At 27.8% G+C, this 12,652-nt stretch overlaps 1 protein-coding gene across 3 annotated transcripts in view; it reads right to left on the reverse strand.

Annotated features, from left to right (window-relative positions):
- Positions 1-11,607, reverse strand: part of LOC129959491 (AT-rich interactive domain-containing protein 1A-like) — a 155,593-nt gene extending 143,986 nt beyond the window's left edge. For all 3 annotated transcript variants that reach the window (XM_056072345.1, XM_056072344.1, XM_056072342.1), the window contains exons 1-2: positions 11,465-11,607; positions 4,725-4,963 (exon numbers count right to left, since the gene is read on the reverse strand). The gene's annotated coding sequence lies outside the window, so the exon portion shown is untranslated. The remainder of the gene's footprint in view (positions 1-4,724; positions 4,964-11,464) is intronic.
- Between the last annotated feature and the right edge of the window lie 1,045 nt (positions 11,608-12,652).

Raw genomic sequence — 12,652 nt, forward strand, 5'->3', positions numbered from 1 at the left:
TAAGATAAAATGAAAGATAAAAAAGCATAAATAATCGCAGGAATATTCTGAAACTGGATTCATTTGATCAGAAGTCTAGTGATTGAGATAATATTGCAAGAACTCTGCCACACACGTGTCTCCCCCCTGCTTTGCTACTCGCTAGGCCATCCCTACCTACCGAGTGCCCTGATAGATAATTTTTTTTCCAGCTCCGAAAAAGGAAAAGTTTCTGCATAATTAAACAGACGGTAGTTTATTTTTTTCTTTCTTTTTCTTTTCTCCTCTTCTTCCTCTTCAACCCCCCCCCCCTCTTCGAAACTATGCTTTTTTTTTTTTTTTTCTTTCTAGAAAGAAGGAGAAAAGAGGGCAACATCTCCTTCCAAAGTCGAAATCGATTATTCTTTCTCAAAAATTGCAAAAGATATTCCGGAGGAGAAAGTTTCTTCATATTTAAAACAGTCAAATGAACAGAGCCAGCTATGCATAAACGCAATAAGCAGGAATCGAGAAGGGAGGGCCAGTGAATAAAAGGAATCGATCATTTTATTTTTCATTTTCTTCCTTTTCTTCAGCTTCGCTACACCTCTCAAACAGATTCCCCTTCCCTCGCACAGAATGCGAGAAATAAGTCATTTCGAAAGAAAAGGAACTTTTATGCATATAATTATAAACAAGGGAAGTTTTAAAATACAGGGTTGTGTGTAGTTCTGCTTTAGAAATCTCAAAGGAGAAAAGGTCTACAGAATAAAGAACAGATGCGTGCATTCTACTACCAATGGTGAAAGAAGGTATATTAATCTATGCCATCGCTCTTCTCCCCTACTCCCTTCCACAACACTAGTTTTAACACCTGCCTTGATGTTTAAAAAAAAGAGATATCAGTTTCGAAAATAATCCGCCCACTAAAATAAACTATTCAGAATCAATATATATTTACAGCAATATTTAATTTTCAAGATTTTTCTTTTCACAAGCACCTTTCTAGCCGGATTTTTTTTTCTTTCTTTTTCCACAAGCATATGGATAGATTCCCATACCATAAAATAATATAGAAACAAAGTAAATATTAATAATAAATGAATTTCATTAAAGCAGTTACTTTATGCACCATAAAATAAAGATTTAACCAAAAAAGTTTTTATCGTTTTCTTTAAATTTTTATTTCTAATAAAGAATGATATAGAAAATTATTTTCAAAGATTTCGGAATCCCCGAATTATACGACACGACTTTGACAATGTGTTTTCATCGAGTAATGGAAATGCAAAATTCTTTATCAACACCATTAAGTTATGACGCCTGTCTTGATATTAGAGAAATGTTTCTAACTTTGAAAATAAACATCTTATTCAGCAGTGATATTGTATTTAAAATATGTTCACATATTTTGTGCTGTATACCGAATTCTTGAAAGGAGTATTTTTAAAAAAATCACGAGCTTTTCCAAAATTTTACTGCATTTCTGAATTCTGGTATGTTAAAGACATACGTAAAATATCATAAACAGTATATCAGGTATACTTTCAGGAAACATCGATTTTCTTCCCAAAAATTCAAACAAATTTGAATCTAAGTAGTAGTTCAGTTTCGTATATGCAGAATAGAATTAATTTCGATTAGAATTAACCCTTTAAAGGGCCATTTTTTCTAGTCATATTATGTTAAAATATTTTTAGGCTTGAAATTAGAATAAAAAAAGGGATTCATTTAGCTTATTAGATAAATTTGATTTGATTAATTAATTAATTTGGATAATTAATAATTAAGTAACAAATCAAGACACATCATTTTGATTGAAATAAAGAACTGAAGCATCTAAATTTTTGTCTTTCTAAAACAATTTATCAGAACTTATGCCAACCTACAAAATTTCATACAAAGATTGATAAATTTGGTGGGAAGCATATACTTCCCACGGCCCTAGAAAAGGTTATAGCATTTCTCTTCCGATCACTGCAGAGAAATAAATAAATAAAAAAAATAAATAAAAAATCATAAAACTGATATAACTCGGCGAGAAGTCAAAAAGAACATAGGAAAATGAATATCGTAAAAAAAAGAGAAAGAACAATATGTGGTAAAATCGATATTTCTGTCAGTAAAGCTCCTTCCTTTCATTTGCATTAATTAAATTGACATTTTTGTGTTTATGACAATTGTTAGCATCTGATGCATTTCTATACCATATAGAAGTCGTAATTAATATGGATCAAGCTCATTATTAAGATGAATAATGTTTATATTAGGGATGATTCGTCTATGGTTTATTCAAACATTCAAAATGTTTTCGAGTCATACGTTTTCCCACAAAGATTTGGCCTTTTCATAACCGATAGCGTTTCACGACAATATCTGAAAAGGTTATTATAATTCTACCGCTTGGTACTGTGCACATTGACTTAAAGGAAGGTTCTTAAAAGTGCATTCATTTTTAAAATATCTAATCAACTACAATAAACAGATACTTGCACTCTAGAATCAATGATGACAATGAGCTTAACCTGTACAGTTCCTTATCAAAAGCACGCGATGCAACACTTCTTTTGAAAAGATGTCACTCTTAGAAATACTTTCCTCAAGTAATCTATTAACAAGCATTTACAGCAGACAGGAAACTATTTTGGTAAATAGTTTCTTCTAGACTCTAAATGAAAATTTCTTCCTCTTTGCCTCCCATTTGGGAAATGTTGCTAACTTTGAAAGTAATCTGCTCGCTCAACAAGCTATTCAGAATTAATACGCAATCATAGTACGAAAGAAATGATTTTAGTAAATATATTTTCTACTTCAATTTTTTTTTATTTGCTACATAGCCAGTTTATGAAAATTGGAACATTAAATGTTTTACTCAGATAACTTTCGGAAATTCAACTATGCCGTATTCTGTATTCTAAAATTCATAAATTTTCAGGATAAACATGAAAAGTAAAAAAACATCAAGTATTTATGAAGCAAATTTTCAATATTATAGCTATTTAAATAAGCCTGACAAGGATTTGTATAATTTTATATACTAAAAGTATAGTTTTCACTTTAAAATCTGCAAAAGTAGACTTAATGGAATAGATAACCGCATAGGGTGAACTATTTTCAAGAGAAAATATTGTTTAATGTAAATCTGAACATAACAATAAGATTAAAAAACATTCATTATCAAACTCACTTTATATCATTTCATTAAAATAAATTCATTCAATAAATAAATAATAAAAAAGCTGAAATAAACAGAAAGCAGGGTTTAATATTTTTCTTTCAAAGCATTTGAGTTTTATTCTTGTGATTTTATTGATATATTTCTTTTTGATATTTACATTCAATTTTTTTCTAAATTAAGAAGTATCTGGAAATTACAAACAAGATATAAACGGCTTAAATGAATACAAGATTTTTAATTTAAAACTTTATGCGATTACTTAACTATATTTGAGTATTTTTTATGTAATTCATAACTAGTTAGTTTAATCATTTTTTTCTAATTTTTTTATTTCATGCCACAATATGCAAAAAAAATGTTCATGCATTTCTTTTTATTAGTATTGTTCTTGCAATTTTTTTTATGTACCATACACTTCTGCTCTAATATTGACAAGAATAAGAAAAAATTTAACAGCTGAATATTTTAACATACTTTAGGCAACTCATGCTTCATTTCTCTACTTCTGTTAATTAAGTAACAGCTTAATACAATATTTAATTTTATTAACATTTACTGTATACATCTGACAGAGAAACACTGTCATTCTCTCTCACACACAACACAAAACAAATCAATAGTGGACGCACGCATTTTGCAGCTCTAAGCAGTGCATATTATGTGGTCTTTTCTTCCATAAGATAGTCAGTTTAGTTTCATATTTCAGCACATGTTAATATTTTTATTAATAATAAGATATATAGTTAATATTTTAGTTAGTATTTTTTATTTTATTAATTTGTGAAAATACTCTTGTTTTTATTTACTTATTATGACTCCAAGACTGTCCGGCATTCTCGTCTGTACACAATATTATTGAAAAAGATGTTCGGTTTTATACATATTCTAATAATTGAGTCAACGTAATGAAACATACAAACACCTGACTAATCATACTTGATAGTTATACTAATAATTTATCATTCACAGAATTTCTACTTTTTACAAACTTATTTATTAGGTAACTAAGAAAATCCCAAGGCCCGATCTTAGCCTAGAGGCACTGGGCGACTAACTAGTTTGCCTAATTGGAAAACTGCCTGTGAAAAGAACACTAAATTAATGTACTGTTTGCTTAACAGAAGTAAGAGAATAAAACGTAGATTTTATTCGATACGTTAATATAAGAATAGAAAAGAGACAAAAAATACAAAAATAAAATGCATGAACACCTCTACAACTTTGTAACTCACTTTGTTGTTGTAACAGTTAATTATCGATAAAAATCAAACTACATTTCATTTACATTTTATTAACACGCTCGACACCATCTAAAACTTTTCCAATCCACGATGTGATTATAAGTGAACAAACTTTTCGCAGTATATATTGTGAGATAAATACAACTGAACGGGTGAATTTCCAAATTTCAGGGTCGTACAGTTAACAACGAATTGATAGATTGATAAAACAAATATTCAACAGTTGCCAAAATAAATGAACCGAATACATAGAATTTATTTTTAATGCAAAGGGCTTTGATATAAGCTTATCCACGGTAAATCACTGAAAAATAAATTTTCATTCCAAAAGGGAAATATTAGCGTACCTGCAATTAATTAACTGCCGTGCAGCCCACTTCTTATACCAGGATGTAGAGGCCAAGACCTGATCTAGATGTTCTGTTCCACAATGCTCACAAGATTACGGCCTTTCTCAATGCCAGGTTACACCCAGCAAAGCAAGGAGTTTCAACGACCGTGATGGAGCTTACAGGATGAATTCAGAGTCCATTCATTAAGCTTTCTTACAGAACACTGGATGACAAAAAGTGTTTTCGGAAATTCTCTGAAAAAAACAAAAAAGAAAATTTTATAATTTAACGTTCTTTAATAATAGCATATAGAAATGTAAAAATTGTATCGGAGCTCATTAAACTATGAAATGTAACCCCAAATAACATATCGAATGCATTTTAAATAGCAAAAACGTTGCTATCTCCTACATTAATCAGATTCTTTGCTGTCATAGTCTCAAGTTGAAAGACAACATAGTCAAATAATGAAGGAATATTTGTTTATAAGCGTATTAAGATCTGTAGAATGAAACAACTTTCATTTCAAACATTGAATTTCATTATATGAAGCATTGATTAATGATGTTAAAATATAAATCGTGATAAAATATATGAATTACTTTTACTACATGCAACTGACGAACTGAAATCTCGCTGTTGCAGGTAGAGGAAAAACACTCTTTAAGATGTCTACAGATCTTGAGCCAGCATCGTCCACGTTGAGTCTGCCATCGTCAGCTCAGCAGGAAATTTCTGATACCTGATGATCTTTGAAACGTTCAGTTAAAGTACTTCCCCCCCCCTTGCCACCAACAAAATTTTCTATTTCAGTACTATAGGCTTAAACGAAAAAGTCAGAAAAGAATATCGCGCTTGACAATAGGCCCATTTCTCCCTCGAGATATAAGAAAAGGATAATTGCTATCGAACTGAAATTTTTATTTGCATTTTATTAAATAAATTTGTTTTTGTTTAATATTTGGATTTAAAAAGAGCGGCATTACTGTCAACATTGACAAATTTTAGATCAGAAGTCAAACCAATTCCATGTTTTCAATGTTTGATATTTCTATTTCAGTGCTTAATTCACTGGAATCATGTTTAGGATTATTGAACTACGCGTACGGATAAACAGCATACTTTTTCTCATATTGTCATATTAAACTATCATTAAAAATAGGAAGCAAAAATAATTAAGAAAATCACTTGCTTTTCAATATATATATATATATATATATATATATATATATATATATATATATATATATATATATATATATATATATATATATATATGCAGATCAGATTTAAATTACATTCTTGTCCTCTTATTATTAGTTTTTCAGTTTATTACTTTATTTCTAAAGTTGTTAAAATAAATAAATAAAATATATTTGGAAAAAAAGAAGCAGAAATCAATGAAGTAAAGAAACATAAAAAATGGCTACAATATTCTGAAACTCGATTCATTTGAACAGAAATCTCGTGATTCAGATGGTATTCCAGGAATTCTCTACACACGTGCCCTCAATATTTACTACGTCTTACGCCACCTACTTACGCCCTTCGCTATTTCATTTCTGAAAAAAATTTCAGAGACGAAAATGGTGCTACTTTCCTTTCATTGAAACCGGTCCACAAGTAGATAGTCTCGCAAAAGTTTTAAAACAAATGTTCAAAATACAGCAGGTTTAACTCAATTAGTTACATCAAGCTAAATGTAGCGTTTAAATTATGGGATATATCCCATAAAACTTCTAACACTATGAATAGAATGTCCATTCTAATATTTTGGCAACAGCCAATTTTTAAACCACCAAAGACAAACATGCACTTCAAATTGAAAAAAAAAAAAAAAATGATTGAAATGAAGTAAATAATTGTTTTTTTAAATGCTGAATATGACAATAAATATATTATTAAAAAATTATGAAATATAAATTTTTATGAAATATCCTGGTACCGATGATTGTACTTGGTAAAACATCTAGACACAATATTTTAAATAAAAAAAGTCCAATGTTTACAACCTAAAATTGAACGAGTTATGAAACTCTGTGTTCTTTAAATTTAGATAAATTCTCCAACTGAACTCAACAACCTACAAAAAGGAAAATATTTATATTGCACTAATATTTCATTAGATTCAGGAAGAAACAAAGGTTGCGGAAGAGAATCTACGATTACAGCATCTTTAATAATTGATTATCCAAACAAGCAAATTTGTTACACTACAATATAGCATAATGTGAAAAGAAAAAAAAAAAAAATTGCTTTGCGGGTGCATTTCTGTATTTCAGTTGAAGACTGTTTATGTACTAGCTCTTTAGCATTTTCATACTTTTTTTATTGAATTTTTAAACAACACAATTGCTATGACATTTTCAATTTAGTATAAACATAACTACTCAAAAAAAAAAAAAAGCTTTAATTTTAAGCAGCTTTTTCTTTGTCAGTTTCAGTCACAAACAAGTAGAACAATTTTCATTTAAAAAATTAGTGCATCAGATTTTTTATTTATTAAATATAACTAACATGGCCAAAAGCTACATAAAAAATTAAGATTTCTCTATTTTTTTCAGAGCTCATTAACTCAAAGAAACAATAAAAAAATTCTTTATTTCATTTAAGTATTTTCTCAATTCGAAGTATATAACTATCACTAACATTAAAGGAATTAGCTTTTGAACAATGATTAATATGGACACCCTGAAAATGCAGTATGTAGTTTGCAAACACAAAAAGCCTAAGACCAAATAATTAGGATAATCTATTTCGTCATCAAAAGATAATATGCAATCCAATACAAACATAAAGGAAAAAAGTTTCTGAAGCTCAGAATTTTAGAAAAATAATTTTCGACTGAACCTTCTTATCTACAGTTACACTAACATGAAGGAGAGCCACTAGGGACAGAGAATTTCAAACATTATTGATTTACCAAAATGAATAAAATGCAGTTACAGAGGGAAGAAATGTATACATAACTTACTCAAAGAGATATAGTTTATAGCTGAATGTTATATGAATTTTAACTCTACATTTTGTAAGTGATGCATATATAAATTATTCACATTTTTTACCTTTAACTCAAATTTCGCACAGGTAAATATTAAATTCTGCTTCAGAAATAAGCCTATCTCCTACCAAATGAATATTTTAGAGTTAAAAAATTCTAAAATTTTCACAATTACTGCATTCTAAATGTACATCTAACTCGGATTGTGTTTCACAGTTATTATACATTTGGTTCTGTTAGTGAAAAACTACTACAAAAATCACAAAATATAAACAAGGTGAATTTAAATAAAATTTTTTAAAATCTTTTTACAGGATAAATTTTTTTAAAAAACAGATGGTTTATTTGAGTTAAAAAGTTAAGCATTTTCATAAGTATTGCATTTTAATCTTACATATGTCTTGAGTTGCATTTTGTAGGGATTAAAAGTGTGATTTTAATTGAGAAAAAATTACTAGAAAATTAACAAAGTCTTATTAATTCACATTCTAAAAACTTCCTTTTTTACAGGATAAGCATTTGAAGAAATAGATTATTTAATTATATTCCTTAATAATTAGTTGTATAAATGAATCACACTGTTTTTTGAAAAATGTATGCTAAAAAGTAAAATAATTTTTCATATATTCAGAATAATATTAGCATTAGTATATTATTATATCATTGATGACTTATTAACCAACAGTCAGATTAACCCTGTAAACCCAAATATTAATTATAAGTAGGAAAAGGAAAATAGTTTCTATTCAGTTAAATGACTTATGACTCTGATGCAGTTTAGAAAAAGATGAACATATTTTCAAGTAACTTTTGATATCTTCTTTGCAACAAATAGTTCTGAAAAAATGCACATTTGCTCATTGTATGGTATAAGTTAAGAAAACAGCTAGATTTGAATTAACAACCTTTTTCTTTGATTTAATCATGGTTCCTTTAGTCATGTCTCAATCACTTAAAACACTCATATGATATATTTTCATTTATATTAAGATAAATATACAATTTTATATATAATTAATGATTTTCCACTCACATTCTTACAGAGAAAATGCATATTAAGTTTTTGCATTATCAATTTATGAAAAATAAACAAAATTTTCATAAAACTGATATTTAATAAATACTTTTAATCATGAATTAAATAAAATCTAAATAACATGAATAGGATGCATGTACTATATTAAAGAGACTTACAGAAGAATTTTGATTTGTTTTATAAAAGCAGCTGCAGAGAATTTCAACATTCTTCATATAACATAACCAACTCCAAACTAAACATTAATTCCAAGGCTCCAGAAGTTAAAAGTGGTTGTAAAAATACAGTTTGAATATCAGTCATGGTAAAATTTCTCATGGTAATATATAAATAAGAAATTTTACTGCATGAAAGTGTCTGAACCGATTTGTATTCATCCAAAACAATCAGAGCAATGAATGAACGACCAAATATCACTTTGCGAATGAAATGTACATTTATCTTTTATGCAATATTAATAGTTTAAACAGTGTGAGCTCATAATTGCAAAAATGCATAAAAGGTGACCTTTCATTTTTGGTTTTCATGCAGATAGAAAAAATAATATTAATGCCAATAATTCTTAAAGACATGAATGAGAATAATTCTTTTAGCATTTAACTTCATATTAAAAGTACTTCAAGCAATTTATCATAAAAACAAAATTGCACTCTGAATACCTAAGTAATTGCATTATAATACCTAAATAAATAGAGATATCCCACACATGTATGTATTAGTAACAGTTGTATGTAAAAAACTACATGCAACTACCCCACTTGTGAATGATGCCATCCATGATAACATAAACAGCAGTACCACTGAAAAATTTGTATGAAATTAAATAAATTTAACTTTAAATATAGACTTTCTTCACATAGAATACCCATTCATGATATCTGATACTAAATTCTGTTAATATATAAATAAACATTCAAAATTAGTTATATTTTAAAAAGCACATGAATCATGTTTGGGATTATTTAACTGGATGAAACAATACTCAATAAATTCTTGTCCACTGTTAACTTAGGTTGTCAACATTTATAAAAGGAAATTTATAATTGCAGCTGTTATAATGCATCTTAAAGTGAATTTCATCAGTGCATGCCTAAAAACTTCTGAAAAACTCTTTTCATCAATATCTTAATGGAAATGAAGATTATTAGTTGCAGAAATAAAATTTTGATTCATAAATGAACTGGAAAGATTTAAATAAAAAGAAAAAGAGAGAGTGAAAGAGAGACGAATCATGCCCATTAATAAGTTCCAACATCCAGAAAAATTAGTACTGTACCTCATTTCAGGTAAGGTAAAAAACTATAACAAATTATAAATTTATATACAAACTCAAATATTCTTTGATTTAAGAAGTAAAATGAAAATGTAATAGCATATATCCAGCCAAGACATTAAAATAAGTAATTAAAAAAAGCATTTAATTTAAAAAAGCATTTAATTTAAAAAAGCATTATTTTAAATCTCATACTGCCCATTATATTAATTTTAGACAAACATATTTTTATAATGATTAGTAAATTGAAAAAAAAGAAACCCAAAAAGTAAAATAGGAGAGAATCAGGTACCAGGTTTCTTGTCAAGGCAGAAAAAGTTATAAACAAACTTATTAAAACTCACAAACATACTAATATAATAAGAAATTTCTTTAAAAATTAACACATTTGACGACTTTTCATTTTTAAAAAAATTATAACTTGATGTCCTTCACCAACATGTATCCAATTCTCCCATATGGCAAGAAATATCCACACAAAAATTAAGTATATATTTACAATAAATATTAGAAACACAGTGCATTATCTATTTATGTAGATATAGTATTTTTATCTGATATAATGTTTATAATTTAACACAATATGAAGAAAGTCGAAATTGACAATTTCAGAAATAAATGATTTAGCAATATTTGGAATTTATAGTTATATCAATGATGGCCATAAGCATTATTTATGATGTATTAAGAAATGAGGTTTCAAGTCATGAAATGCTATTTTAGCAAGCATTTATTCATAAACACAAGGTAAAGATTATTGATTCGAAAATAGGACACAATGGTAGGGAATTTAAATAAACAAAATGATTTGATATGTAATGTCAGCAATAATATTATCAGAGAATTCATGCCAAACATAAAATTGTATTTTAAAGATATATAAAAACAAATGAAAATATAAAAAAAAACAAATTGAATGTTAAAAAAATATAAGGTAGAAAAAAAAACCCACAAATAATATCCATTTCTAATCCATAGATGTTGATGAAAAGAAATTACATAATCTTCTGAATATATTTGTTTTAAGAATCTTGTCTTTGAAATTATGTTTCAGAAATGGAATATATATATATAACAAGATGTGATCATTCTTAAGTAATTCTAAATCATATTTGAAGTTTGAAATGAATAAAAATATACTGCACTTGGATAATTTAATATTTTTACTTCATTGATATCCTTTAAATTTAAAAGAAATATCATGCCAAAGTGAATTTTCAGTTTAACTGTTCCATTTAAATGCTAGAATTTTTTTTTAATGTTCCATAAATAAATATATATTTTTCTATATATATTTATATAGTCATAAATTAGAACAAAGAATCGCAAAACCTCTCTAAAGTATTCATAATTGTATAATATTAACACATGAAGGAAATTTAAATGGATTATTATCGGTTCTATTTTATGAAAATTTCAATAAATTTTCAGCAAGATACACATACCTGTATATTTGGAACAAACTTTCTTTTAGATCACACAAAATTATACAGGAATACTGCGTCGAAAGCTGGCACAGTTTGATCAAAGGATCAGTAAGAACACGGAATCATCACCAGCCTAAACTAAGTGACGACTCCATGTTTATTTACTAATTGCAGACACTACTTCAACGTATTGCTGCCAGTCACCGTTAGGGATTTTAGAAACGAAACCAGCAAAAATCTCCTCCTCAGAAGTATTTGAATCATGAGCTTAAGTCTTTAGCAGTTATTTCTAGATAAATAAATACTAGATCTAAAAGCTTTTTATTTCTTTGAATAATTACCAGCTATTTTAATGTATAATTATTTTGCATATTATTTCAGGAACATATTTACAACAATAAATCAATACATCAAACTCCACCTGTCGAGAACAATTTTCACTGCCTAGTATGAAAGTAACTTATCTATAGAATTTTCGTGCGTATTAATTATATTATGTCTTGTAAGACTTTGCCATTAGGCCACAAAGCATATTATTGACATAACTATTATGCCAATTAGGCCACAAGGCTTAACTATTATGCCTTGTCTAGGATTTATATCTGGATACGAATTCACATACAATATTAACCGATTCACTCTACAATCCAAGTAGCACAGATACTGAATAATAAGTTGCTGCATTGAAACAGTGTAAAATATTAGACTTTTGTTACACTGTTCTGTACTGCAACATGAGAACTTCGAATATTGTTATTGCGCGATGTAAATTCCGATTTCCCAATATTCAAGGAGTTATAAATATTTCTATAATTATAGCATGAGAAAGTTTTTTTTTTTAAATTTCATTTTTACGCTGTATCTCTTGTCAGTCAATAATATTTGATACGCTTTATTTATATTGTTACTTCATTTGCAATATCCCGTGTGACTCGACCACAGGACCTTTTGGTCAACTATTTGGCTTTTGATCCACCGAATAATGGGAGACCTTTACCCATTTTAACGAAGTTTCTTTTAAAATGTTTGATTCGGTATGAAGCTCCGCTATGATACACCTCTACATCTGATTTGAAATACCTATGATAATCCTTTGAATTATATTATTTTTTTTTTGTTTATAATTTTACTTTAAGAATGTAATTTCAAGTCAAAGAAGGAGAGAACTTCGGGCGTAACTCATATTTGCTATCTGAATAAACCATG

The sequence above is a fragment of the Argiope bruennichi genome, chromosome X1, assembly GCF_947563725.1.
Source record: "Argiope bruennichi chromosome X1, qqArgBrue1.1, whole genome shotgun sequence".
NCBI classification, from domain to species: Eukaryota; Metazoa; Arthropoda; class Arachnida; order Araneae; family Araneidae; genus Argiope; species Argiope bruennichi.